The sequence below is a fragment of the Hippocampus bargibanti genome, linkage group LG16 (genome assembly GCF_051943395.1).
Source record: "Hippocampus bargibanti isolate YZ-2025 linkage group LG16, ASM5194339v1, whole genome shotgun sequence".
NCBI lineage: Eukaryota > Metazoa > Chordata > Actinopteri > Syngnathiformes > Syngnathidae > Hippocampus > Hippocampus bargibanti.
In genome coordinates this window covers 5,168,455-5,196,268 of record NC_142749.1, presented here as the reverse complement: position 1 = coordinate 5,196,268, position 27,814 = coordinate 5,168,455, and the positions used below count along the sequence as shown (strand labels likewise).

General features: G+C 40.2%; 1 protein-coding gene and 1 long non-coding RNA gene across 9 annotated transcripts in view; one reads left to right on the top strand and one right to left on the bottom strand.

Annotated features, from left to right (window-relative positions):
- The window catches only part of auts2a (activator of transcription and developmental regulator AUTS2 a), a 357,677-nt gene that overhangs the window by 19,152 nt on the left and 310,711 nt on the right, over positions 1–27,814 (top strand). The window lies entirely within an intron of this gene.
- On the bottom strand, positions 12,093–13,567 carry LOC148886167 (uncharacterized). The gene is made up of 3 exons (XR_016117964.1): positions 13,343–13,567; positions 12,539–12,614; positions 12,093–12,434 (listed from the first exon to the last, which is right to left on the bottom strand). It is a non-coding gene; the product is annotated as an uncharacterized LOC148886167 (long non-coding RNA).

Genomic DNA, 27,814 nt, shown 5'->3' with positions numbered 1-27,814 from the left:
CCAAGAGTTCGCTGTCATGGTGCTACGCAAAAGGGCATCCAATACAATTAAGCTTCATTTATATCGCCCTCACAATTGCCTTAGCTGTAATAAAGCGCAACTGAAAATTGAACATGCTACGTCAAGGCAATCAAAATATGCATCCGCACATAAGATGCATCTGATTACAAGGCTCACTGTCGGCGTTTGAAAACAATGAATGCTTTTAGCTACACCTCATAATACAGAAAATGGTAATTCTAACATAAAAACTTATTTCACATTGACCAAATAGCCTATGTGGGTTTGTTTAACCTTTGCAAAAGCATGCACAAAACCAACATCATTATCTGTAATGTGCTATTTGCCCAGGGGCAATCAATGCTTCATTTTAGAGGAGTCCTTTTGAGGCAAAAATGACTCAGAGGAGAAGAATCGCCAAGTCCCTGGTGGTGATGGCCACACGGCGAGAAAAGTGCCTCCACATTGTCTCACAATTGAACATTCGGTACAACATTTTTCAAACACATAGGCCTTCCCTTAACTTTAAGACTGGATATTTCTCAATACAAAAGGGTGTATTGCATACACAACTATTATTTATTTTGTTGGACGATAAGAGTCTTTCCACTTAGTGCCATTGAAAGACAAAAACATTGCTGTCTGCAGTGAAGCGCAAAGGATGCTAAACATTACCACATTCACATGAAGATTTGAAAAACTGAATAATGACCTCATGTCTAAGAAAAAGAAGTGAGCGGTGTGGAGTGGGAATAAATGAAGCTCTCTGCTACTTAGTCCAGAAAAGTAAACAAATGCCCATGGCCGCTGAACAATGGAACATAATGTCAGTCTTTTATGGATTACTAATAAGCATGGTTTTCGTTTCACACCTTACGCCACAGGTGTCAAAGTCAAGGCCTGGGGGCCGAATCTGGCCTGCTACATAATTGTATTCAGCCCGTGAAAGCAAATCCAATATGTCAAGTGATATGATGGTTGATAAAGTCCGAACCAAAATTTCAAATTGTCCCACGTAAACCAAAATAGCAGTCATTGTTTTTGACTTATATTCATTAATTTGTTGTGTGCTGTAGATGTAATCTATGCAAGGGATTAAATATTCTAATGGTTTCCCAAAATTTATAACAACCACGAAAGAAAACCGTAACTACAATGTGGCCCGCAACAAAAAATGAATTTGACACCCTTGTCTTATATATTTTGGTACTTGCGCTCTAGTACCGTATTTTCCGGAGTAGAAGGCACCGTAGTATAACGTGCTCTGCAACAAATATTGTATTTTCAAACTTTTTCCATATGAAAGGAGCACCGGACGAGAAGGCTCACCTTCAATGAATGGAAATGTTTCCAAATATAATATAGAAATATATAAAAAGGTTTACCAGGTTTACCCCCGAAAGAATATTTTGTGGCCCGCCTTGATATGAAAGATTAATGTTAGTGCGGCCCGCATGATTGATATGAATGAAACTAGTGTGTGGAGCTGAACAAGTAGGCAAGAGAAGCCATGTTTTATCTGTGCTTTTCTTGTGGAAATCCTGATGCAGCCCAGCCTCACCCAGACTCTGCCTCCGGGTAAATTGAGTTTGAGACCCCTGGTGTAGAAGGAATGTCAGCTGCTAATGGGGACCACAGGAAAAGTGATGGTCTCCTGTACTGTTTATATTCTACTCTGTAATTCTTTCCCAAATAGCGGCGTCAGCAAAAAGTTCTTTCAGGGTCTACAGAGGTACGCCATCTGCCTTTCCTAAGGTCAAGTGCAACAACAACACACGTCTCTCTTTTGGACACATGTTCAGTTTTGTACACAGACGCATGTGAAGCGCACAAATGTACTGCTCGTGTTTGAAAAGAAGCGTGTGGCGAGATTTCCCATGATCGTCGCTGACAAGGTGAAATAAATTATGTGTTGCCCCCAAGTGGAAGGTGACAAATCTGCCTTGACAGAATGTTAGGGAGACAAGTCCACAAATAAAACTAACATGTTGACCTTGAGGCTAGAGGCAGGTTTGGCAAATCCAATTCAGCTGAAGTGGAGCGACGTGCAAAGATTAATAGTTTAAAACAATACAGGCGTCCGAAACATCGAGAGGATTTATCAGTTTAACGGCTGCTGTTTCTTTCAGAGTGAATGTTCAAAAAAGGATGAGAGCCAACAAATAACCAACATGCCGGAAAATCATCAACTCATCCCTTTTTTAGTGTGCACACGTCTCAGAATAAAAAAAGCTTTACTGACAGGAACGTTTCTCAAATGTTCTCTGGTGTATTACTCACCAGACCGAAATCAAACCTTTTCTAGGCTCAATATGGCAGTTTTATTAAAGTAGAAAACAAGCTTCAATTTAATATGCAAGGGGATTTGGGGGAAAAAAACAAGTGTTTACAAGAGAAGAAATGAACGTGTTTGTATATTTGGAAAGAAACCGTTGTATGCAAGTTTTTGGATTGTAGTTTCAAGGCTCCCTCCTCTGCTCACAAATCTGTCAAAATATTGTCGAAATGTGTACATGCACACACTTGACATGCAAAATGTGTCAAATCCTGCATTGCTTGTTTTGTTCACTTCTTCATAGTCTAGTCATTCCACTCCGGTGGGGGTGGAGGAGCTGTTTGGCAAATATGCTTTTGGCAGACTGATCTGTAAAACATAATCAGACTGTGAAGTTGGCACTTGTTAGTGTTTCCCAAAGCACGCCTGACCACATTCTGTATTCTGTCACGGATAGTTTGTGTATGCCTCTCACAATAAATAAGTGGAAATTCAGGATATCGCTGTTGTAATAGTCCCAAGCATTATTTTGGGAAAGCTTAAATTCCATGTGGGTAATCCCATTTTCACTCCAAAGCAAACGCAAGATTGAGTTGAAAATGGATTTCAGGAATGTTATGGTTCTGAACCAACGCGTTTAAGTACAATTTCCATCTTAACTGGTGGCATTGGTGTCACCAACTTGATCTTTTTCTCCTTTGAAACCCAAGCCCTGCTTTGAAAAGTCACACCGAAACGCTAAACTTATTTTGAACCCCTAATTTGCAAGCAGAATGTTTTATTCAAACCCTAATTTGAAACCTTAACCTTCGTTAGAAAACCTGAACCCTTCCTCTAGTATTTCATTTGAAACCTTACGCTCAACTCTCATCTTACTTTGTAACCTTAATTCTATTTGAATGCCCTACTTTGAAACCACTACTGGAAAACCTAAAATAAACCCCCAACCCTTTATTTATTATTCAAATGTATTTGGGAATTGAAAAGTGTAATGTGGAGCGCCATTCCAAAATTTGTTCAGGTTTTTATTTTTCTTGCTTAGGAACTTAGGAACTAACTCTTTATCTAATGAAAGAAGAGAGTTTGGAATTTGAAAGTTGCAATTTGAGTGAAAAATGACAAAAACCCTGGCATATTTGGGGGCAGGGATGCAGGGAATGAGTTAAGTATTCACTAATTGTACCCCTCTGAATTGTAAATGGATTGTAATACAATGAAATGAAGCTCAATCCAATGGAAATGATAAAAAAAATACAACTTTTTGTCATGATTTGATTCGTACAATTCTCTACTATCCTTCTTTTGGTCTTTTTTTGATGTTTTTGTCACAGACATGGAGGCTGCAAATAAAATGAAAAGAATATTGAGCTGATATTTTCCTCCTGTGATGAAATACATCCGTTTGAAACAATAATTGATATTGATGCTTGCTGCAGGAAGTCGCTGTAAATCAAAGCTCGACATCCTCTGGTTCAGTGATTGCATGTTGTTGAGGTTTTACGGGTGAATAAGAGCTTGTCGTCGTTAATGATATCATGTTGCAGTGCTCTCACGTCAGGTCAATATTATTAACAGGATTGTTTAAAATATGGATTATGATGCTTGCAATCCATATTTTATTAGAAATTAGAATCACTGCTTTACTAGTGGAGCAATTTCAAAGGCAGCTAGGTTTTTATGAATTCATCCGGTTTATAATGATAAACTGGAATATGCTCTCGTTTCCACAGGATTGGGGCTCATTCAGGTAACCTGGCAAATATCATGGCCTAAATTCATCAAGTGTGTCCAAAGACACGCTTGTCATGCCCCACTAATCTGTATTGGAGTCCTTGCATCATTACTCATGTGCACCACTCCCAAATGTATTGTGGCTTGTTGAGTTCCTTTGAAACAAAAGAGGTATTCTCACACTAATAGTCTGAGGTTAATTAAATCACCTCTTTGTCAAGCCTCGGGTGCTAATCTGTTCTTATTGGACTGGTTTGCGTTAAAACAGGGCGAGGGTGCACCCCGCGAACACTGAATCACAGACGGCTTCCTGCCTTCGATTACGATTTAGCAAACTATTTTCAACTCGTTGTTGACAGGGATCATTACTATTAAGTAGATGCACATATTCAGAAACCTTGGGAGGTGGTGTATCTCCACATGCATTGTTGTAAGGACGGCGTTTCAACTGAAAGGCAGGGAAATGGGAAGTGGGTTAAAAAAAAGTTGACTGTGTAACACAACATGATTTGCTTTGTGGAAAGAGGCGCCGGGGTGTCCTGAGGGAATCGAGTGTATGGGTGGGGGGTGGGCTATTTGTTTTCTTCAGTGTGTTTCTGCCCAATATGCAGCATACAGAGGCCAAGTTTGTGAGAAGGCGTGAACAAATGACAGTTAGGTTTCAAGTCAGAAGCTGACTGACAAGCTCACACAGAGAAGGAACGGTTGTCAAACTGACAACACACCCAAGAAACAGAGTAGCACGGGATGCTTCTCTCCACGGTTGATGAAGACTGACATCTCATTTGTTTTACTGTGATTTGTAACAATACCATCACGGAGGGTGGGGTGTTCGTAGGTTTCCCCCAGTCACCCATCTAAGACGTTTCCATCCATTTTAGTCAGTGATATGAAGCAAATGCACCAGAAAAGCTCCAAGACAAAAATGCACATCATACTTGAGTCTTCTGCATTACTGCAAAAACTGTTCAATACTTTACTCCTGTCTTGTGGTTCAATAAAATCACCACAAGAACACATTGCAATGTCCCTCAGAGCAGTTCTATCCCATTGCAAACTACAAACACTCATACACATGACGGTTAAACTAGAGTGTTTTTTTTGTTCAACAGGCCTTGTACTATATCTGTATTTTTTTTTCAACGATATCCTTGATGGGTCAGGAATTGCAGTCTGATGACAGCGCAAAATAACCTGCTCACATGACATAAACGCACGCACATGTCACAATGAGACCTTTTCATAAATCCGTGAACAAAATTTCCACTGTCCCAAATATTATCTAGCTCTTTTGACTGCTTTGGTGATTGTTATTACATGCACATTCGATGTGTTGAGCTTGTATCTTTGCAAAATGGCTTACAGCATTTTTTCTTGTATGTGTTCTTGGTGATTATGTTTTTGGTAGACTCATGTCTACCAAAAACTTAATCACAAATCAACTGTCTGTTTTTTATGCTGCTTGAATTTAGTGTGTCCTGGGAACTGTTTGAATAAATCAACTGAGGAGAATCGAAAGCATTGTTCAGCTGAAATGGAAAAATAAATCACTTGACCATATAACATTGAATGGATGTACTCCTTCTCTTGGACTAGAAACATTTCTGTTTATTTGGTTTTTGTTCAAATGACTAGTTCCAGTTAACACTTTCCAGAATACTTGGAAAGCAACCAAATTGGAAGGACTGTGTGTGTGCGTATGTGATGTTTTCAAATGCAGAGAGAACTTCATAGGCATGTTTGTATGTTTTAGCAACCAGAAAAGTTCAAGATTTTTTGTCGACATCAAAACATAATGTGTAAAAATACACAGACAAACGTGCACGTGCACACGCACATGCACACGCACCATCTACACATACACATGCTTTGATGAAAGTGAGCGAGCAAGCGATTGAGTGGGTGAGTGCTCTGTAATCGAGTCTCCTCTGCCTTTGTGGTAATTGTACTATCACTTTCAAGTGAGAGACATGTATTTATTTATATATTTTTCAAAAATGTGCATGGAACTCAGGCTGAGTGGTGCATTACAGCTGCAACTGTTTCTTTCGTCATTCGTCTTGACTTTTGGGAGGTGGGAGGACTTCAGGTGGTATAGGAAAAACTCTGGTGACCAAGTTGCTATTGGTGATGAACATGATTATTAAGCATCACATTTTGTTGTGATTATGCTGGAATTAGCCCTCATATGGTTTGGCTGTATACCATGTTTCGCGCAGTACCAGATGTTTAGAAGAGACTTAATGTCAGCTTGTGGGAGTAGTTATTTTCTCCAATTTTAGTCTACCCACTGCCCCCAATCTTCCCCGTGACCTCCATAGGGAGAATTGCACTAATTAGTTCCATTCACGTAAAATGAGGTCAGATGCTTAAAAAAACCAATGGCGGTATACAAAGCATTGTCTTTTTACATACTGGATAATACCACCACTTTTCATTGATCCACCCTTCCTTGTCGAAAATTAAAATTCATGTTTTGTCAGATTGTTTTATTTTTCATATTTGGTGTTTTCACTCTTCTTATCATAACACCCACAAGCATGTTATTGTTCCAATCAAGTGAGTAAAAATCTGTTAATTTATTACTATTGATATTTTCTCAAAGGGAAATTGCAACTCATTTGTCAGAACAGTAAAAGTTGGCCATACCAAACTTCTGAGGCCATTTTACGAGCAGTTGGCTGACAACCTGAAGATTTCTGTCGTCCGACAAAAGACTGCACAGCAAAGAATGCAAGACCTTAACTCTGTCTTTTTCTGTGTTAGGCGATAAACAAACTACTCGTTGCTACTCATTGACCTTGAGGTGTTGCCATTTGTGTTTTGGGGAACCACGTTCATGTGGTCATGCAAGTACAGTCGGCCTAATTTAATCACATCCTTGGTCAAACTGTCTGTGATGCTGATTTAAAACATCGATTTTGTTAACGTGTGTAATTTTCAACGAGTACGAACCATTGTTTCTCCATACTGATTATCCTACTAAGGGTCGAAAGGAGCTACATCCTATCTCATCTCAAAAATCAGACAGTAACCTGGTCTGGTCCCTTGTGAATCACAAGGCACATATTGAGACCATTCAAACTCTGATTTACCTGAGCAATGTGTGTGAACTGAATCCCCCCCTACCTCAACCAAAGGCAGGCGGATGAATAATTGCACCATCAGTGACTCCGAAATGATGAATTGCTTTCTATGAAAAAGTAAATGATAATTGTCATTATGTCGTTTTTTTTTTTTTTTTTGCCCAGTCTCCAGCTGGAGAGTGGGCGTTGCCTCCTGAGCCGCACCTGATACTGATCATCCTCTTTACCTAACCACCTTTAAAAGCAATGCCATACCGACAGCTGGCTGTCACATAATTAAACCTTGCTAACGACTGTATTCATTTTCTAAACCTTCCGGACATTTTCCTCAAGGCTTTCCACCATATAATTTCACAGTCTTTTTCGTCTGTTTCCTTGTTGTGTATTTTTCATACATTGGATTCTCTGTTTTTTTTTTCATTTCAAGTCATCAGAACTCCTCGAATTTGTCTTGTCCAAAAACCAAACATGGAACCTTGTTGCTTTTGAAATTACTATGTGATGTCCAGTTATTAAAGGATCACTCAATAGCCTTTAAATATATAAATAACTATTCTTGCACTTTTGTTAAACTCAAAAAAAGCAATGCTCATTATTGCTTAATTCTTACAAGTCGATAACAGAGCTGCTTTTTTTCTTAGAAAAATGCATCCCCCTTTCAAATGCAATGCAAACATTCATGCACACTTGAAGTTTGATTCCTGTTATAGTTTATATAGTTTAATAGTTTATATAGTTTAATAGTTTCTCCCCCTCTGTACTGACCTTGTGGGGCAGCCAGTGGCTTCTTCAAGGGGCCTTGTTTATCATTCCATACACACACACACTCAAGGCTAGTTCTACCCTGTCATCAGTTCTGAACCGGCTTCTCTTGCTCTCTCGCCATCTTCATCACTCTCTTCATTCCCAAATGCTCCCATCAGGTGTTGTACAAACAAGCCACTCAGATTAAACTGCATATTTATTGGCAGCACTATCATCATTAAGAGCCCATAATCCCCGAGTACCTATTTCTTTTTATGATAAGCATTTGGTTTGCCTCGTTACATTGCTGCTGTGTTTTCTTGGCATCCTGCATGAATATGCAGATGCATTTTTTATGTGTGTGATCATCAGGTGGTGATGCTCTGTGGTTAGCTTTAATTATGTCTACCAGGAACAATGCACTTCATAGCCCAGCTTGACTCTGTTATCGTATTTTAGCATTTCAATTTGTAACGAAAAGGGCACTTGTGCTATGGCTGTGAATAATTGAGTTCTGGTGATGAACGATGAGTGACATTAAAATTTCAGATTACTGGTCAACTCAAATGCATTGATGGAGCACTTCAAAACAACCACTGCTTCTATATAAAGTGAGAGAATAGTTCAAACAACAGCAAACAATAAGTCGCGAACAAAGGCAATAAAACATTCAGAAACAGTAGCGTTCAGTGGGAGGTCATTCTGAAGAGAGTGATCAACAACGGAAAATGCTTGATCCCCTCTGAGCCTCTACCTAGTTCTTGGTACCTCAAATAGTCGCTGGTCTGCTGACCAGAGGTATCATGCAGGTGCATAGGAGCATAGGATCTCAGAGAGGTAAGGTGGGAGGAGGCCATTTCAACATTTAAAAATAAATAATAGGATCTTAAAACTAACTCCATAATGTAAAGGATGCCAACTTTGGAGTTATGTGCTCCTCTTACAAGTACCAGTCAAAAGGTGAGCAGCAGGATCCTGGACCACCTGGAAACACTTAATGGATGATTGGGTGACTCCAAAAAAGTACATAACAGTAAGCCACCCGGGACGTGACAAAGGCATGAATTACTGTTTCAAACTGCTCTTGAGAAAAAAAGAGGCTTTGCTCTCGCTAGCTACCTAAGATGAAAGAAGCTGAATTTAACGTCAAAATGTATTTATGTATATTGTGGCTTCATGTAATGGGTTAGATCAGTGGTCCCTCACCTTTTTTGAGCCACGGACCGGTTTAATGTCAGACAATATTTTCACGGACTGGCGGATAAATACACCAAAATAAAATGATACGACAGGCATGGAAACGGTTTTTTCCTTCTTTTAAATATAATAATAAATGTGAATCCATGGTGTATTTTTATACAACTTTATTAGCAGAGTCCTGGTCACATCGCACCAACAACAACATATGTAACATTGTCTCTGCCCCTTAAAGGACAACCGATGTCTCCAACAAGTTTTGTCCATAATTTGTAAAATGGCTTCAAATGACTTCTACTGAGTGTATTTTACAAAGATTCCACCGCTTATAGCTGTATTTTACATTTTAAGACTCACGCTGAATATTCAGGAAGTCTTGTTTTTGAGTTGGGGACGAGTCCGTACGTGACGTCACTAAAGGACCGCCCCTGACCTTAAAAAAGACGCATTGTAGCGGTCCTTCCATCATGTCAATGTATTTTGCTCTACTTGTTTGGTCTGGGGACCTCGTGTTGCACCCAAAAGCCGCCAGAAGGCCAGAACATTCAGAAACAGTAAAACTAAAAATATAGTCACACGCTAAGTCAAAAGCCAAAGTTGAGTTTTAAGATGTGTTTTCAAGATGGGAAGAGACATGGCTTGCCAAACGTTCAGTGGGAGGTCATTCTGAAGAGAGTGATCAACAACGGAAAATGCTTGATCCCCTCTGAGGCTAGGAAGTAGCGCTCGACCTCTTTGAAAAGCAAAGACAGCTGCTTGTGCATCAGCTGGGGGACTGAAGGCTCGGGCTCAGTCTCTTCCGAAAACTCCGCTAATGTTTGAAACATGTCAAGTACTCTCGTTGTACTAAGTTCATCCTGTCTACTTGATATCTAATTTGAAGCAGATTCTTTACTTACAGACAGTGTAGGTGTTTCGGCGACTACTTCCGCCTTCGTCCTACACCTACACTGTCTGTAAGTAAAGAATCTGCTTTAAATTAGATGTCAAATACACCGCTATTGTAATTTTCCCCTGAAGTGCCAAATTGAGTTCATTGAGCAGGTTGAATATGTCGCAGAAGTAAGCCAGCTTTGCGACCCATTCCTCGTCACGGAAATGCGCTGCAAGCGGTGACTTTTCATTTTTCAAAATAAAACATCGTTCGGACTCAGATAATAAATAAAACGGAAATCATGTAAATTCTTTATTCTTTCTGCACGGCCCGGTACCATATGACCCACGGACCGGTACCGGTCCGCGGCCCGGGGGTTGGGGACCCCTGTGTTAGATGACTTACGGTGGTTTCTACGAACCATAATGTTTCAACAAAACACTTGTAATGCATTACTCGCAATACAGCCAGCAAAAGACAAATACCCGGAATAAAAGTTACCACACAACCAATGTCAGTGAAACGATTTGGAGGCATCACAGCAGTAAGCGAATCAAACGGCAATTGGATATGCCACAGATAACAACAAAACAATAGAGAAATGTTTCTTGATTTACAAAATGACATTGACGAGGAAGCTGTTTCTGTCGGGATGGTCTCTCTATTGGGTTCACCATCGGCTCGATCATTTTATAGACTCTGTTTATTCCCCTGGTACGAACAATCTGGATTATTTTTTTGTTTGTTTGGAAATTGTGAAGACTGAATGTAGGTTTGCAGGCTTCTTTCCATCAAGGTGATCCTGTTGGACATTTGCCATTGTGTTTTTTACGTCGCTTTTTAAGCCTTTAAATTCCATTTGAACAGTTAAAATGGCACAAAGTGCACCTGTTGTTTTGTAACTGGAGGCTTGGACCCAATTAAACAATGCTTGCAAGCTTTAAGATGTACACTGACAAAAAGCTTATGTACTACTATACATTTCAATGACTGACAACTTCATTCAACACCATTTTTTTGTTTGCTAACTGACATCAGAAAAACGTTTTATAGCATCTAAAATACCCAAAACACACAGGCTGATATTTTTAGTCAAATGAAAAACACCAATAAAAATGACTTAAAGTGTCCAAAAACTACTTCAAAATGAAACCGGAAATGGCCAGTTTTAAAAGACACACCATATTGGTGTGTTTTAAAACTGGCCATGGTCTTGCCTTGCTCGAGAATCAAAACAATGGCTTCAGATTAGGAGGGTCTTGTTACTCATCCAGTTATGAATATGATTGAAATAGTTCTGAAGAGGAAAGCCTAAATGTTTGCAATTGAATAAAGAAGTAATTCCGTGTCATTTTGAGTCATCTGGAATGAAATGTAGCGTCCCAGAAAATGCACAAGATGGCGCCCAAGCTCCGTTGGAAATGGGCTGATTTGTCTGCTGGGAATTTGTGTCAGCTCGTATCAAATAGTAGTCTTGGTGCAACACACAACGATTCACCATCATGTTATTTATGTGTTTTCCTTCTAATTTCACCATCAGCACGGATCAACACGAAGTTTTCAGACCAAAGAAAGTCAAGTATTGCACTGTAAAACCCAACAAGTTGAAAGTACTCAAAATTTATATGGCAACTGATTACGTCAAAATTTTTAAGTACAGTTAACTCAAAATGTTTGAGTAGAGTTAACTCAAAATGTTTGAGTACAGTTAACTCAAAATGTTCAAGTAGTTTACTCAAAATGATAATCTAAATGCAATGCATACATTAAACCAAACAAGAGGAGGTGTGCATCAGCCCACCTGGGGAGACATCTCACAATAATGCCATCTTCTATCACAACAGAAATGCTGTCGGGGTTAAACAAGATGGCACCAGTGAGGTTGTCAGTTGTTACGGAGAGAAGTGCGACAGGAGTGTTTTCAATGTCTGGATCCTCTTCCCACTGCAAAATACACACAAACGTACACATACATAATAAAGTAAAAGGTTATAGCATATATTGTGGCCATAGATAGACATTTGTGTTAAGTCAGGTAATGCATACATTGCATGTCTTGAAGAACTCGGAGTCATCTTCGTCCGAGTATCCAGGGATGTAGAACACAGTTTGCATCTCCAGTCCATGTTAGGCCTGCAATTACATTAAACATTTTTCAAGAATGAGTACGTGTTTGAATAAGCAAAGTAAAGTTGGTGTGATTCTAGTGGGTCCAAATTAAAGACAGTTACGGATTATTATAGCTCAAATCCAAGCATATCCTTCGTAATAGTTTGGAACCTCCGCACTATCCCTATTGCAATTTAACAACTGCATCACTGTAATGATTAATGAACATCAGTTGTTGGTAAGAGCAGAGGAGAATGTGAGACTTGAGATTGTTTTAAAGAAAGAACAATCAATGAAGTCTCAACTAATGGTGTAAAATACTCCAATATATGTTAAAAAGGTAAAATTCTGTTCAATATAAAAAATACCTACATGTAGTATGATATTCATCAGGTAATTAAGAATATAGCACAGGGGGCTGAAAGGTTGAAGAGAAAAAAACATGACAATGAATGTAATCCTTTAATTTAATAAAACACAATTATCCATGTTAACTTTTTAAGTTTAATAAATCAAATGTACCAGATTAAATGATGCAATCAAACCAGTCAGTTGTTTGCAGTTTGATGACTTGGCCTCCAGCAGCTCTCTCGGTATCCTTAAAATGCCAAAAATACATTTTAAAAAAAGTTCATGTTTAATTTACACATGCATAACAATTTAAACTGCATCAATTGTACATATTCCAATCGACTGTACATTTTTTGGCTATCATTATATTTACTTAGTGCATTCTTAAAACTGCAGCACTACCGCTGCACGTGTATAGATATCTTAAGCCTATAGCTTGTGCTGGACACTGACACGCGGTCCTGTCGTTTGCAAACAAAGTTAACTCAAAGCATTAACCTGCTGGGCGTTGCAGCCACGGCGTGGAGGATTTCGTGTGACCCTTTTATATAAACCTTAATTTTACACCCATTTGACGATTACTGTCGGACCTTCGCGGACACAAACATAACCTGCAACAGATATTACTCGGCCACCGCCCAACTAAACCTGTGCGGTACTATTCTCTAAATAACACTTCTGTGTCTTTCAACAGACAAGAGACGTTTAAGAAAAATTCATACATATATCGCCACAGCGCTTAACATAGAAGTCCCGGGCTCAAGACAACGCAGCTGAAAGAGTGGATGAGAAGGCCTCAGTCGCAAGCACGAACACGGACTAGCATCTTTGCTAACTTGTGAAAGGCGGCAAGTTCCACAAACTGACTTTCCAATTTTGCCGTCGACACAACAAAATATCCCTTTTCTGTGCACCGACTACAGCATTGATACACTGGGTCCTCGTAATATTAAATAATGTTGTTTGTCTTCTCACCTGAATTCGTGGGTCTCTGCACGCTTCAGCCGTCGAGAAGTAAAAATGGCCCCGGTGAGACCGCGCCCGGTGAGACCACGCCTGCGGTGACGTCATCACGCAGCGTTCTGCCGTTTACTCAAAATATATAAGTATACGACAGCCATGAACTCAAAAGTATTGATTTACTGCAAATTAAAAACGCATGACTATTCAGAAAACTCAAAACGTTTAAGTTTTTGAAACAAAAAATCGGCTTTTGAGTTGACTGACCTCAATGACTTTGTGTCAGTAGTACTGTTCGGGTTTACAGTGTGTACGGTAAAATGCATTGTGTGTCTCTTTCTCGGTCAGTACCAATGCCTACCATGACGTCATGGTATTTATCGTCACCAACTCAAAAACAAGACTTCCTAAATATTCAATGCGAGTCTTAAAATGTAAAATATAGCTATATGCGGTGGAATCTTTGTTAAATAGGCTCGGTAGAAGTCATTTGAAGTGATTTTACAAATTATGGACACAACTTGTTCGGAGGCGTCGGTTGTCCTTTAATTCTCATATAAGCACAGATGAGTTCTGCAAGGCGCTTAATTATTGATGCCTAATGGCAAATCAGGAGAGGCCAGCCTGGGCCAAGCGAGCCAAAGTGGATCCAGGCCGTTCTGGAACCTGAAATACAAAAGCAGCTATACTGTCATTTGGGCTCAATCAATGGAAAGCAGTTCACAGTATATTTCATTCTGTCTTGTTATTTGGGGTTCATTGTTGATTTTTATTATCAAATTTCAGAGTAGAGTATTAGGAATAACATAAACAACTGAATGATTCCCTTAGGATTGCACTGCTGTCATCATAATTTGCATGGTCAACTGTGAGCAGAAGCTTTTATCATGATACAACACCATCATCCTATTCTGTCCTACGTGTACTCAGCGTTTTGTTGTCTGCTATTGTAAAAGGTCATTGTGTCATGATGAAAACAGCTCAGCGGTGTAAGTCATCGGTTTCTGCATCCATCCAGGCTCCGTAACTCTTCCAAAGCCACAAATAGCTTCTTTGCTTCATGCTTTTTTTATGCCTGCAAACCACATATTCATCTCCTCCTACATGTCAACTTCAAGTAGGCTTAGAGCAGGCCTGGGGAATGTGGTGTATAGCGACAACAGATACTTGAGTGGGGGAACACAAAAGGCAGCATGGGTAGATTTTTCAATGAGCCTTTCACCTTTTGCATTCACAACTGCGTTTCATCTTCCCCTTCATTCATCTTGGATACGTAGAGCTACAAAGAGCTGAGGCATATAAATAATGCACTTCACACCACTGGACCCCTTTAACAATAAATATGGGCTCTCTTGTACATCTCGTTGATAATACATGAGTGCCTTTTAGCTGTTCTTTATACGTACACTATATTACAAAGGACAGTGATAGCTGGCCTTCTGTCATAATTTGTTCTTGATGTTCAGACAGTTTGATCATATTGTCTGCTTTCATTTCAACTACTCTTTTATATTTTTTAGATTGCACCCATCGTCAATGCACTGTGTGTTCACATTAAATAACACACACACACCCCTCCCCACATCTCTTGTAGAATAGCAATGTCAACAGCACTTTAATATATTCAGCAGTGTAGGAGGGATTGCCACGCAATGACTTGCAGAGTTCAAATCAATCAGACTGCCAGTTGCTCAGCTGACAGCTTTATTGTGGGACGAGAACAGTGTTTCAGATTTGCTTCGATAACGATGACAGAAACAAGTCAGAGGAAATTTAGGCTTGCCATGGCGGTGGGTGAGGAGGTGGAGGCAGTGGCTTGTGCAAAAAGCCTAGATTGTAGCAGACCTTTTCACATCTTTCTTGTGAAAATTATTTTTATTCTTCAAATAAGATTTCAGTGGCATCACTCGGTCTTTTCTGAACTCCTTTTGTCATGCTATTGTTCTGTTGAATATTGTGGCCCGGCTGGGTTTTTATTTTTGATGGGAGGTTACCCCATTGGTTTAAGACCACATGGTGCGGAAAAAAAAGGCATGCTCAAATGGCATCATACTGACTGCTACTTGTTGGATTGTTTCATATTTGTAGCCTCAAAGTTGTTTGCTGCATTTAATTTAGTCTATTTTTTTAACTTTAGTCATTTTTTTTTTCCATGCGCCACATTGTAGTTACAGTTTTCACTGTAGGGGCCGTTATGAATGTGGAGAAGCCATTAGAATGTGGAGAAGCCATTACAATATTCAATCCCCTCCACATATTAAAGGACAACCGACGTTCCCGGACACGTTGTGTCCATAATTTGTAAAATGGCTTCAAATGACTTCTACTGGGCGTATTTTAATAAGATTCCACAGCATATAGCTATATTTTACGTTTTAAGACTCGCGCTGAACATTCAGGAAGTCTTGTTTTTGAGTTGGTGACGAGTCCGTACGTGACGTCAGAAAAGGACCGCCTCCTCACCGTAAAAAACGCATTGTAGCGTCTTTCCATCACGTCAATGTATTTTGCTGTACTGTTTTTTTAAACCATGTCTTACACCCAAAAGCCGCCAGCCGACGGAGGCAAACTCCATGGAAGGAATGTATCAGCCTGTGGAAACGGGCTGATTCATTCCTCACCGGAGCTGGTTGCCATTTTTCTGCCTCTTTTTGGGTGAGAAATTCCCCCCCGCCCGTTTGCCTCAAAATGGCCCAAATAAATTCTTTAATAGATTGCAAACATGTATGCTTTGCTCATCAGGACTATTTGAATCATATTCATAACTGGATGTTCATAACTGGATGTAGAAAGAAAGCATATTCTCCGAATCTGAAGCCATCTTTTTGATTCACAAGCAATGCGTCTTGGCGTAACGTCACGAAATGGGGGCGGGACTTTCTGAAAATGCCCAATTCGCAGCTAAATTTTTTGCAGATTTTGGACACTTTAAGACATTTTTATTGGTGTTTTGCATTTGACTAAAAATGTCATACTGCATGTTTTGAGTATTTTAGATGCTATAAAGCGTTTTTCTGGTGTCAGTAAAAAACAAAAAAGTGACGTTGGTTGTCCTTTAAATATAGAGCGCACAACAATTGAATGAGTAACGAGTTTTCAAATTTTAAGTAAAAAATAAAGACTTTGTGGTTGAGATGGGACAATTTGCAATTTTGGTTCGGACTTTAGCAAGCATCATGGAATTTCACAAGTTTGATTTGCTTTCGCGGGTCGAATAAAATGATGTGGCTGGTCAGATTTGGCCCCCGGGCCTTGACTTTGACACCTGTGGTTTAGGGCAATCCGAAGGATCTCTTTACATGACAATGCTTTTTATGCATTGTTAGGCATCCGTCATCAAATTTAATTTAAGAATTTGATTAATTGTCAATCCTTCCATCTATTTTCAATTGCGCTTGTCCTCATGGGGCTCACAGAAGAGCTGGAGCCTATCCCAGCCGCATTCGGCGTGGTACACATTGAATTGGTTTCCAGCCAATCGCAGGCTTCACATAGACACACATTCACACTCACAATCATACTTGGGCACAATTGTGCTCCTTTAACCTTCCATGCATGTTTTATGGAATGTAGGAGAAAACCAGAGTAACGAGAAAAAAAAAGCATACAGGCTCGGAAGAACATATAAACTCCACACAGGAATGCTGGAGTTGGAATTGAATCCTACAACTCTAATGTGAGGAGGATATGCGAAGCAGTTGACTAAAGTCGTAAATTGTCGATTGTCAAGCTAAACCAGGATACATCACCCGCTCGTTGCGAAAAGCAATGTCCTTCCTCAAGCTTAGCCTTGTTGATTTGGGTTTTTTGAAGAGTAGCCAGCGAGCGCAGCCCCCGCTGGCTGGCATTCATTGTTCTGCAATGTTGGTGTGTTTGTGTTTACTTTGGCAGGCTGCTCATTGCTGCGGGCTGATGGGACCTGACAGACTCCATTTGTAGGAGGGCTCACTGTTTGTCTTCATCAGCGACTGCGCTCGAAAGATGAGAATGGAAGTAATGCTTAATTAGGAACTTAACATCCTGCAATCTTATAGCCTTGCTGAGCCTTGTATTTGTTCAGAAACACATCAAGACAAATGAGCTGAATGCAAAAACAAAGTCATTCTTTATGTTTTCCTTTAATTAGTCTTTTATTCCCATGATTAACATCTTATATTCTGTTCTATTACAATTCTAGTAATGGTTGTTTTTTTCAATCAGTCATATATTTAGCTATCTGCATTATACAGCTGCACAGGCCAAGACAAATGTGACATGGAATGGTTTTCTAATGGCATCATCCATCCATCCATTTTCTGGCCTGCTTGTGCTCACAAGGGCTGCGGGCTTGCCTGCACAGATGCACAGTCTTTGGGTAGTTGGTGGGGATACCCTCAATTGGTTGCATGTCAATCGCAGGGCACACATAGACAAACGCTCACAATCACACCTCGGGGCAATTTTGCGTTTACAATCAACCTCGGATGCATGTTTTGGAATGTGGGAGGAAAGTCCAATACCCATTGAAAACCCACACAGGCATAGGGAAAACCTCCAAACTCCACACATGATGGCTTGAACCCTGCACCTCTGCACTATATAAAGTGGAAATGCTATCCAGTCTGGAGAGAAAATATACACCTTTCTGTGGTATTGCCCTTTCTAGAAGCAATGAGAGAACACATGATGGCTAGAATTGAGGATTGAGGATTGTCTGTGTGCCACAGTGGATGTTTTAGTGGACTGTGTCCACTAAAACTGGTTGTACCCTCCCTCTCATCCGAAGGCAGTTAGGAGATGCTCCAGCTCACGGAATGATGACAAACGGTGTTGAAAAGGAATGAGCGAAGTTAATAATTAATGCAATTTTTGTATTTCGATGAGAAGGTTTCTTCAGCCGTCATCCATACTTTTTTTTTTGAAGGTGTCGGACGTTTCGCCTCCTATCCAAGAGGCTTCGTCAGCGAACTAAAGTCTTACTGGTCGTATCGGCCCCATTTATATATCCCTAATGTCCAGACATGGCGGTGTACATTTGCACCTAAAAGCTAGCAACCACTCATTTGACGACAATGAAGTTATAATCTTAGCGAAAGAACATAGATGGTTTGAAAGGGGAGTAAAAGAAGCGATTCTCATAAAACAACAAAATCATTCATTAAACCGGTCTGGTGGGGTGAGGTTCAATTTGGATAGTTCATACAATAGCCTGCTTAGGCAAAACAGGTTAGGCAACATTCGGAATGCTGATGAGGTGATACCGGAGGGAAGGGGGCAAACAGGCCAGTCGTTAGTCAGGAACGTAGGAACAATCAGTGGGGCCACAGGAAGTGGTCCTCTGCTCGCCCCAACCTGAGAGTAGGGACCTATCATAGCTGTGTCCGGCGCCGCCATGTCTGGACATTAGGGATATATAAATGGGGCCGATACGACCAGTAAGACTTTAGTTCGCTGACGAAGCCTCTTGTATAGGAGGCGAAACGTCCGACACCTTCCAAAAAAAAAAGTACAGATGACGGCTGAAGAAACCTTCTCATCGATGAACCACTCCTGTACGACTAAGAGCAGACGAATTTGTGTCTTTATTTTTTATTTTTTGTAAATGTTCCAGTATAAAGATGGCACATAATAAAATTATATTCACTGTAGTCTAGTAAGACTCTTTCTAAATTCATCGTGTTTGTGGCTGCCATCACATAATATGACACTTCATTCATATTTTAATTTCTTCTATTTCCATCTTCCAACATACTTCAGATTGTTGCGTTCAGATCTACATCGATGAGCCTGGTCATTCAACCCGTGTAGCCTCGTTAACACCATAAGGATGTTAACATTCTTTCATTGACATTTACCATCGCCCGAGCATGTCTGCTGGCTGCGTGTGTTGTTCATGTCTGGACACACACTTGAAAGCCTATCAGCACAGTGGGTATCATCGTTTCTCTGCGAAGGTCACGACCCGCACATTTCATGGGGGCTAATCAGAAAAAGAAGGCTGCTTGAGGCAGCTACCACCCCCTTCCCACTGAGAGCCTCTGAATGTGAAACTTTTCCATTAAAATATCTGCTGTTGTGTTTGTCAGCTCTGCCGGGTGAACCCTCGCTGCTCGGGTTCAAGTGATTTTACAGGCACAACTTGATGTAAATTGCTCTCGGTTCCAAGACAAACACAGGTAATGAGCTCCATCCAGCAGAAAGCAGGGAACTGGTCGCTCTCTCGCCACTGCTGCACTTTGCTTTTGTGAGGGCTTTCAATGGATGCCAAAGTTAACGATCTGTTCACATGATAAGGAATCCTTCAGTTAATTCACCTCAAGGTGTCTGTCAGGTCTATGATTGCATAGGCAAGGCGAGACGGTGAAAGCAAAGTGGGGGAAAAAAATACAGTAAAGTCTCGTTATATTGATATTCTCGGGAGTTAGAAAAAATGTCGATATAACCGTACTGTCGATATATCCGTCCTGCGCCGAACTGCATTAACAAAAGCCGCCAAAAGAGGGCATCCAAGCGTAAGAATAGAAAGCTGCAGCATAAGAAGCATAAGAAACGGAGCTGGCCATGAGCTTGCCATTTTGTGCCTCTTTTTTTTGAGACTTTACTGTATATATACATACAGTAAAGTCTTGTTATATCGATATCGTTTATATTGATAATACTGCTTATTACCTCACTATTTTCATTTCCCGTGCACATTTCTAGTCTTTTTATGTATAATTAGTTCCGTTTAGTACGATTCGTAGAAATAGTATCGTAATAAGCGGTACTATCGATATAACCGATATCGATATAACGAGACTTTACTGTATGTATATATACAGTAAAGTCTCAAAAAAAAGAGGCACAAAATGGCAAGCTCATGGCCAGCTCCGTTTCTTATGCTTCTTATGCTGCAGCTTTCTATTCTTACGCTTGGATGCCCTCTTTTGGCGGCTTTTGTTAATGCAGTTCGGCGCAGGACGGATATATCGACAGTACGGTTATATCGACATTTTTTCTAACTCCCGAGAATATCGATATAACGAGACTTTACTGTATATACAGTAAAGTCTCGTTATATCGATTATGCTTATTATTGCTGCTTATTACGATACTATTTCTATGAACGCAAGGAGAACATTTACATGCCGCAGGATCGGATATATCGATAGTCCGGTTATATCGATATTTTTTCTGACTCCCGAGAATATTGATATAACGAGACTTTTCTGTATATATTTTTTCTTTTTTCCACTTTGCTTTCACTGTCTCGCCTTGCCTATAATAATAATAAATAATAATTATAATAAAAGCATCCATATGGGTGGTTAATATTCAATTTGTTCTTGAGTTTATTCAGCCTCAGTTGATGAAAGCAATCGTGTTCAAAATAACATCAATTTACGAGTACGAAGTGCATGTGCTACTTTGGCAACATTTTCAAGTTGATCGCCGCTCTTATTTACCAAACCACCAGTGGCAGATCTGAGTTATTAGATACAGATATTGATTGTAATCATGACAAATAGACATCAACCATGAATGGCTGTCAATACTTTTGAAGAAGGTTAAATTGTGCATGAACAGTATAATTTGATCAATCTGCACAGAAGCGAAACACATTTCAAAGATATTGAATCAGAAGACCGATGCTCTCATCGGATCTAAGACTAATAGGCTGGTCTTGCACTTGAACTACAGCTGTTGAATGTGTAATAAACCTGCATTAGTTACCACTTATGACCAGCGGGACCTTTCAGAAGACGATTCACCTCATCATGTATCTACTTCTAAAGACCTAATTGAATGATTCCTTGTTCAGGCTTCACCAGCTCTCATATTCTTGTGAAGCCATTAAAGTTGTATTTTTCATAATTGAGACACGCACTTCCTCATCAAATGAGGCAGTGAAAACTTGCATTAATCAAGTGCTTAATGTATTGTTATAGCACAGCACCACGATCATCCAGAATAAAATGGCTTTAACCAACAAATTAATGTATACGACTTCCTATTAAAACCATGGCAGGTCAATTTGTATGGCAGTCGTACAGCCAACAGTTTTGTGAAGCGATGCCTGTAAATTCCTAGTAGTCGAGTGGTTAGCACACCGGCTTCACAGTGCAGAGGTCGCCGGTTCCCGTCCCGGTCCGGCCTCCCTGTGTGGAGTTTGCATGTTCTCCCCGGACCCGCGTGGGTTTTCTCCGGGTCCTCCGGTTTCCTCCCACACTCCAAAAACATGCATGGCAGGCAGATTGACCACTCCAAATTGTCCCTAGGTGTGAGTGTGAGAGTGACTGTTGTTTGTCTTTGTGTGCCCTGCGATTGACTGGCAACCAATTCAGGGTGTCCCCCGCCTCGTGCCCGAAGACAGCTGAGATAGGCTCCAGCAACCCCCGCGACCCTAATGAGGAATAAGCGGTACGGAAAATGAGATGAGATGAGAGATGTTTTATTTGTGTTAACTCATTCACTGCCCGACAATGTGCAAAAATGTGCCAACCATTGCCAGGGTTTTTGTTACTTTCACTCAAATTGCAGAACCCACAGAATATTGACTTTTAGGAATACATCAACATTCAATACAGCCTAGGAATCCTTAGACTCTCTTCTTTCATCAGAAAAAAATACTTAATTTCTAAGCTATATGGGTCTGGAGTTATCTGAGCTTGAAATGGGGGCGGATGTACAAAATGCTGCCACCTCGTATGAGGAAAAAACATTGCCAGAGGTCTGACTAGCGTTTTATCACCCCCCCCCCCCCAAGAAAAACCAAAAATCTGAAATTTGGGAATGTCACGCCACGTCCTGCTTTTCAATTCCCGAATAATGAATGAGTTAATGGAACAATAGATAATAATAATAATAATAATAATAATAATAATAATAATAATAATAATAATAATAATAATAATAATAATACATTAGAGCATAAATTGGCAAATTTTTCATTGCATAATTACATAGTTTCCTTAGATGTTTTTATTTATTTACGCATGTATTTATTTTTTCATAATATTTTTTTATATATTTTTAACGCTGATCCTAAAACAACAACAACAACAAAATGGATGGATTGTGTCAATCAACTTGTGCAAGCGACTTGCCCTGGTGACCCCTTACCGGACATTATAAAAGTTACGACATAAACAACTTATTTGTTGTGATGCTTGAGCGTGTGGGAATGGACAGCCGTAATGAACAAGGCATTTTTAGTCTTTAATTAAATGCTGTGAGAACAATAAAACACGTTAAAACACACTTTAAAATTAGCAAAAAAATGCACTTTTTGCTTTGTTGCTGTCTAAACGCGATGTTATAGTTTCAGCCACCAACCCCGCCCCTTCAAAAAAAGGCAGTGTGGCAAACATTGCTATCCTCATGCCCCACTCCTCTGTTTTGATTTTTAGTGCCTCTTACCAAAAGTCCCACAAAGCACACGAGGCTATTCAGAGTCAAGGAATGAGACGATCTCTTCCATGATGTCATGTCATCAATGTGGCTCGCAAATGCTGTATCCTTCTGCTTGCAAAATTAACGTCATCGCAGTGCATATTTGCAAAGAAAACATCCATATCTGTTGATGATATGTTGAATTCACAAACAATGTAGACCCGTAAAAATATTCAATAATTGTTTTTGGGTGGAAGATGTTAATTCTTTAAGCATTAACTGCTGATTTACTGTTCTCAAAATATCAGGAAAGAAATAAACAAAACCAGTTTGTACACAAAATCTCAAATGTGAGCCAATTCAAATCTGTCTTCTTATGGTTTGGATCAGAAGGACAAAGTACAGTTCCAAATGTATCTGGCTTTTCATTAACGACCCTCAAGCCATGATGATATTAACTCGCTGTGTAATACATTTGTGTACACGTGAAGTATTATTTATCTTGCGTCCTTGAAACACCTCTGAATGTGATTCGAACACAGCTGAGACATCTTTTTCCCTACCTTCTCTATATATCTTTGACATGCTCCCAGGCCTTTTTGGCACTTTCGGACACATTCACTCAGGTCGCTTTTTGTGTGTTAGAGCAGACGAGGGGTGTGTGTGTGTGTGTGTGTGTGTGTGTGTGTGTGTGTGTGTGTGTGTGTGTGTGTGTGTGTGTGTGTGTGTGTGTGTGTGTGTGTGTGTGTCAGTGACGTGCGGTGACGTTCATAGCTGGTGAGGCACTGACGTCATCACAGTCAGATTTACAAACATGAACTCGACAGAGTAGCTTATTCACCATTTGATTGGCAACAGTTAACATGTTTTGTTTAAAATGTCATGTCAGCATTTTTTATATAAACTGTAGCATACAAAAAAAAATTTAAAAAATGTGATTATCGTATTACCTTTACTTATAAATGAAGTCCATGCGCTGCTCCTTTTGAAGAAAGGCATCGATAACTTCTTTGTAGAAGCCTTCCTTATCTTTCTTCAGTTTTAAAAGTCTCTCTATTTCTTTCAATTTAGATATGTAATCCTCCATTCTGAAAATAAAGCCAAGCAACATGAAAAAATGACTGGATGGTTGTACTTAACTCGCTAACTGTTGACTGTAGCTTGCTCTCACTAATTCTATTATTCTGCAGGCGAGGAGGCGCAAAAAGAATCTGTAATCACCAGCACCCCCTGTCATGAGGCAGGAGAACTGTGTGCCTCACCTATGCACACAGTTTTGATAAAAATAAAATAAAATAAACACTATAGTACAGCGTTTATAATGTAAAGTGACTACATTATATACACCAGCTAAAATGTAGAAATTTAGTTCATATACTAAAAGTGTTTGAACACTTTAATAGTGATATGCAGAGGGACAGCAATGCAGTCTCAATGCAGAGCAAGCCAGCACGGTTAGCATAGTCAGTGCACATTCCATGGTGAGTCTCAGCCGGCTGCTGCCTCAACGCTCGTCTCTACTTAGTATTTGAACGGTAAATGTGAAAATTCAGCGATTTTGAAAACAAATCCAAGAATGGTGAAGTTAAATGGAAAAGTCGATGAAAATGTTTCTTCAGCCGTCATCTGTACTTCTTTGAAGGTGTCGGACATTTTGCTTCTTATCCAAGAAACTTCGTCAGCAAACTAATGTCTTACTGGTAGTTTAGGCCCTATATATATCCCTACTGTCCAGACATGGTGGTGCCGGACTAAATGGAAAAGAACTTAAAAATACAAATCACTAAATAAATATAACTGTTTCATTAATTTTTTTCATTTGATATTTCCATGATGACAGGTGAGGCACTGCCTCCCCTGACTGCAAGTCACCGATGTGTGTATATCTGTAGTGGGGGTTGTGTTTGTGTCAGACCATATCAATTGTTACACCAGAAGCAGCTTGTGTACTCTGCTTCAGTATACACACATGTGCATGATCGCACACACTGGTATTTAATGTGCAAGACTGCCAGACACTTAAAAAAAAATGCAACGCTTAGCCTGTGTCCGAGACGACAGGAAGTTCACATGTTTTCACCGAGCAGTGTGCATCCTGTTATGTCTGATTCACCGACACAATGATTCAACGTCCTTTTTCCTCTACGAAACACAAAGCGATTAGGCTTTCAAGTGTTTTGTGTTCTAAGAACCTCTTTCGTCACATTTGTCGCCTTTCCAGTATTCCCTGCCTTTGTGGTGATTTTCAACGGTTTTGATCGTCACAAGATGTCAGCCTCACGCTATCTGTCTGTGTGCTGCTTGAAAGGTTCCATCATTCATCTGTCTGCAACACCATGACATACACCGCCTCGCTGCATATAAAGCAGACAGTCAGTGGATATTTTAAGATGGCCGCGTTTATTTGCAAATCAATTTTGTGGTGGTTATTGTGTGCTTAGTGTCTCGTCTAGACTCTGACAGACAATGCCAAAAAAAGTCAGACTTGTGACTTCTCAATTCTGTAAAGCAACAATATTAAGAAACATACATATACAAGAAGGATATGCCGTGGTGGAATTTTCCATGCAAGGCTCACATGGATCATGTGAGACCTTGCCGCTTCTGCTTTGTGCTGCAATATTCTTTTCCTTTCGGCTTTTACCTTCAAGAGGTCGCCACAGCAAATCAGTGTCTTCCATCTTCAGAGGCGATATGCGCGTTAAATGCCAAAAAAGTCAAGCGAAGGAATGATCAGCGTGGAAGGAACTATCAGAGTGCCAACCCACAGATTTGCCATCACCCAGGCCAATTTGTTTCACTGCTTGCTAGCCCCTCTGCCCTTAGACACCTACTCAGTGCCTCAGTTCTGTGGACCAGACATTATTAGAGATACCAAGAACATAACAGGGGCTCAGAGGGGACTATACTTTTCCATTGCTGGTCCCTTTATTTGGAATGACCTTTGACTGAACTTTCGACAAACCCTCTCACCGCCAATCTTTAAAACTGTTCTCAAAACTCTTTTGTATTCTTTGGCTTTTGACTCATGACGCATGACTCAGACTTGATCCTAGATTTACTGCCTTTGTGGTTTTTATTGTTTATTGTTGAATATTGTTGAATACAGTTGCTCCATGTACAGGTCCTTGTATATAGCAGTGCTCAATAAATGCAGTTGATTAGAGTTTTGCATATCTTTATAAACTCACTGACCCTTATCAGTTTCTTCCTCTACCACGTCAAAGAGGGTAAACGTCTCACTGTGTCCGTTTGAACGGAATCAAAGGAACTGCCCTGTTTCCCGGCGAATCAAGCCAGCTGTGTTTAATGGCCAAAAATGGCACGAAACATTTGTATTTCACCCTGTCAAGCTGCACTTATTTTCAAAACTAACCAAACCCGAGTCTATCCAGTTTCTGCGCTGATGTAGTACCGTATTTTCACGACCATAAGGCGCATATAAACGTCTCAGATTTTTATCAAAATGTGCGGTGCGCCCTGTAGTGCGGACGTGTTAGACGAGGGGGTGTGCGGGCATGGTTTGTGTATAAACGAACAGGTATGTGCTGTATGTAGAACATTGCTGTTTTAACAACCCTGAAAATGGCAATGAGACATGATTATGAAGCTCAGTTTATTTAAACTGAAGGCTATCAACTACGCCGAGGAACATGGGAATGGAGCCGCCGTGACATAATACACGGACATAAGGCAAGGTTGCCGGAGTTGGAGGAAAGCTTCAAGCAATCGATCGGCGAGCTAAGAGCGAGCGGAAGGAGCGTTTCGACAGTCACCGTCCCACTCAGAGCAGTAACGCTAGCGGAGGAAATGAAAATTGAACATTTCCAAGGAGGTCTGTTTTGGTGCTGGCGTTTTATGAAACTGTGCGATTTTTCCATGCGGACCGGGACTACTGTAGCGACGGCCGGCGAATTATGCTGAAAAGCTGGAGAAAAGGCTGCCATGCTAACTGAGAGAAACTCCCGGCGATTGTGATTTTTTAAAAGAAAGACTTTGCCTAAACAGACATTTCCAGCAGGCGTCATTCTTAAGGCAAACAAAAAGGGCTGGATGTTACGCCACAGTTTGCCAATGTATTGTGGAAGCTTGGGCTAACATGTCTGCTAGCACGGTGGTTTGAACTTTCAGAAAAGTCGGTACCGGTAATGTGCTCCTTTTTACCATGCCGACGCATATTGAGTGATGATTACAAAATGTTATTCCTTTGTAATTAATAAATAAAGCACTACCAAACTCAGTTTTGCTCCCGATCTGTTTTTTAAAATACGCATACTTGTATGCCTCTGTGTTGTTGTGAGGCGGATGTACGTATAGCAGTAGAGGATATGTACCGGTATATAAAACTTGCGTCCTTTCATCCGGTGCGCCCAATGTGTGTGTTAAATACAGAAATGGCACACATAAATGAGACTGCGCCTTTTCACACGGTGCACCGTTTGGTCGTGAAAATACGGTATGTACTACACAAGTGTTTTGAACATAGTTCAAAAAACAGCCCATGATATTGGTGAAAATTGATTTTAAATATGTCACGTATTGTTATAGTCACCTCGAGTAAACCTGTTTTTTTTCACTTGTTGGGTATTGTATATTTGAAAAATCTGTGAAAAGTGAGAAATCGGTATTTCGCTGCCATTAAAAATTGTTTTACTCTCCACTTCTTTACTATCGTACCACCGAATTATAAGGAACACATTCAATGAATGACATATTTTCAAACTTCTTTCCATATGTAAGGTGCACTGGATTATAAGGTGCATGGTCAGGTTGAGAAAAAATAAGGCTTTTATGCGCGCCTTATAGTGCGGAAAATACGACACTTGTATTTCTTCTTCGGTTTGACTGAATCCTGTCAAGCTCTCTCACTGTACAAGTGTGTGACAGGTGGCACAGACTTCACAGAGTGAGGGCATCACCTACTGCAAAGTGCTGTCTCTCCCCACTGATGTATGGGGCAGTCAATATCCTGACAAGCCATTAGTTATGTTCTTACACAATCCACCGACACCATCAGCTACATGTAATTGCCTCGATAATTTAATAGCCTTTAAGTGTAGCATATGCCCGGGCCTCCAGTACTTCATGGTGGTGAGCTGCCAGCTTTGACAGACAGGTAAAGAGCACATGCCAGAC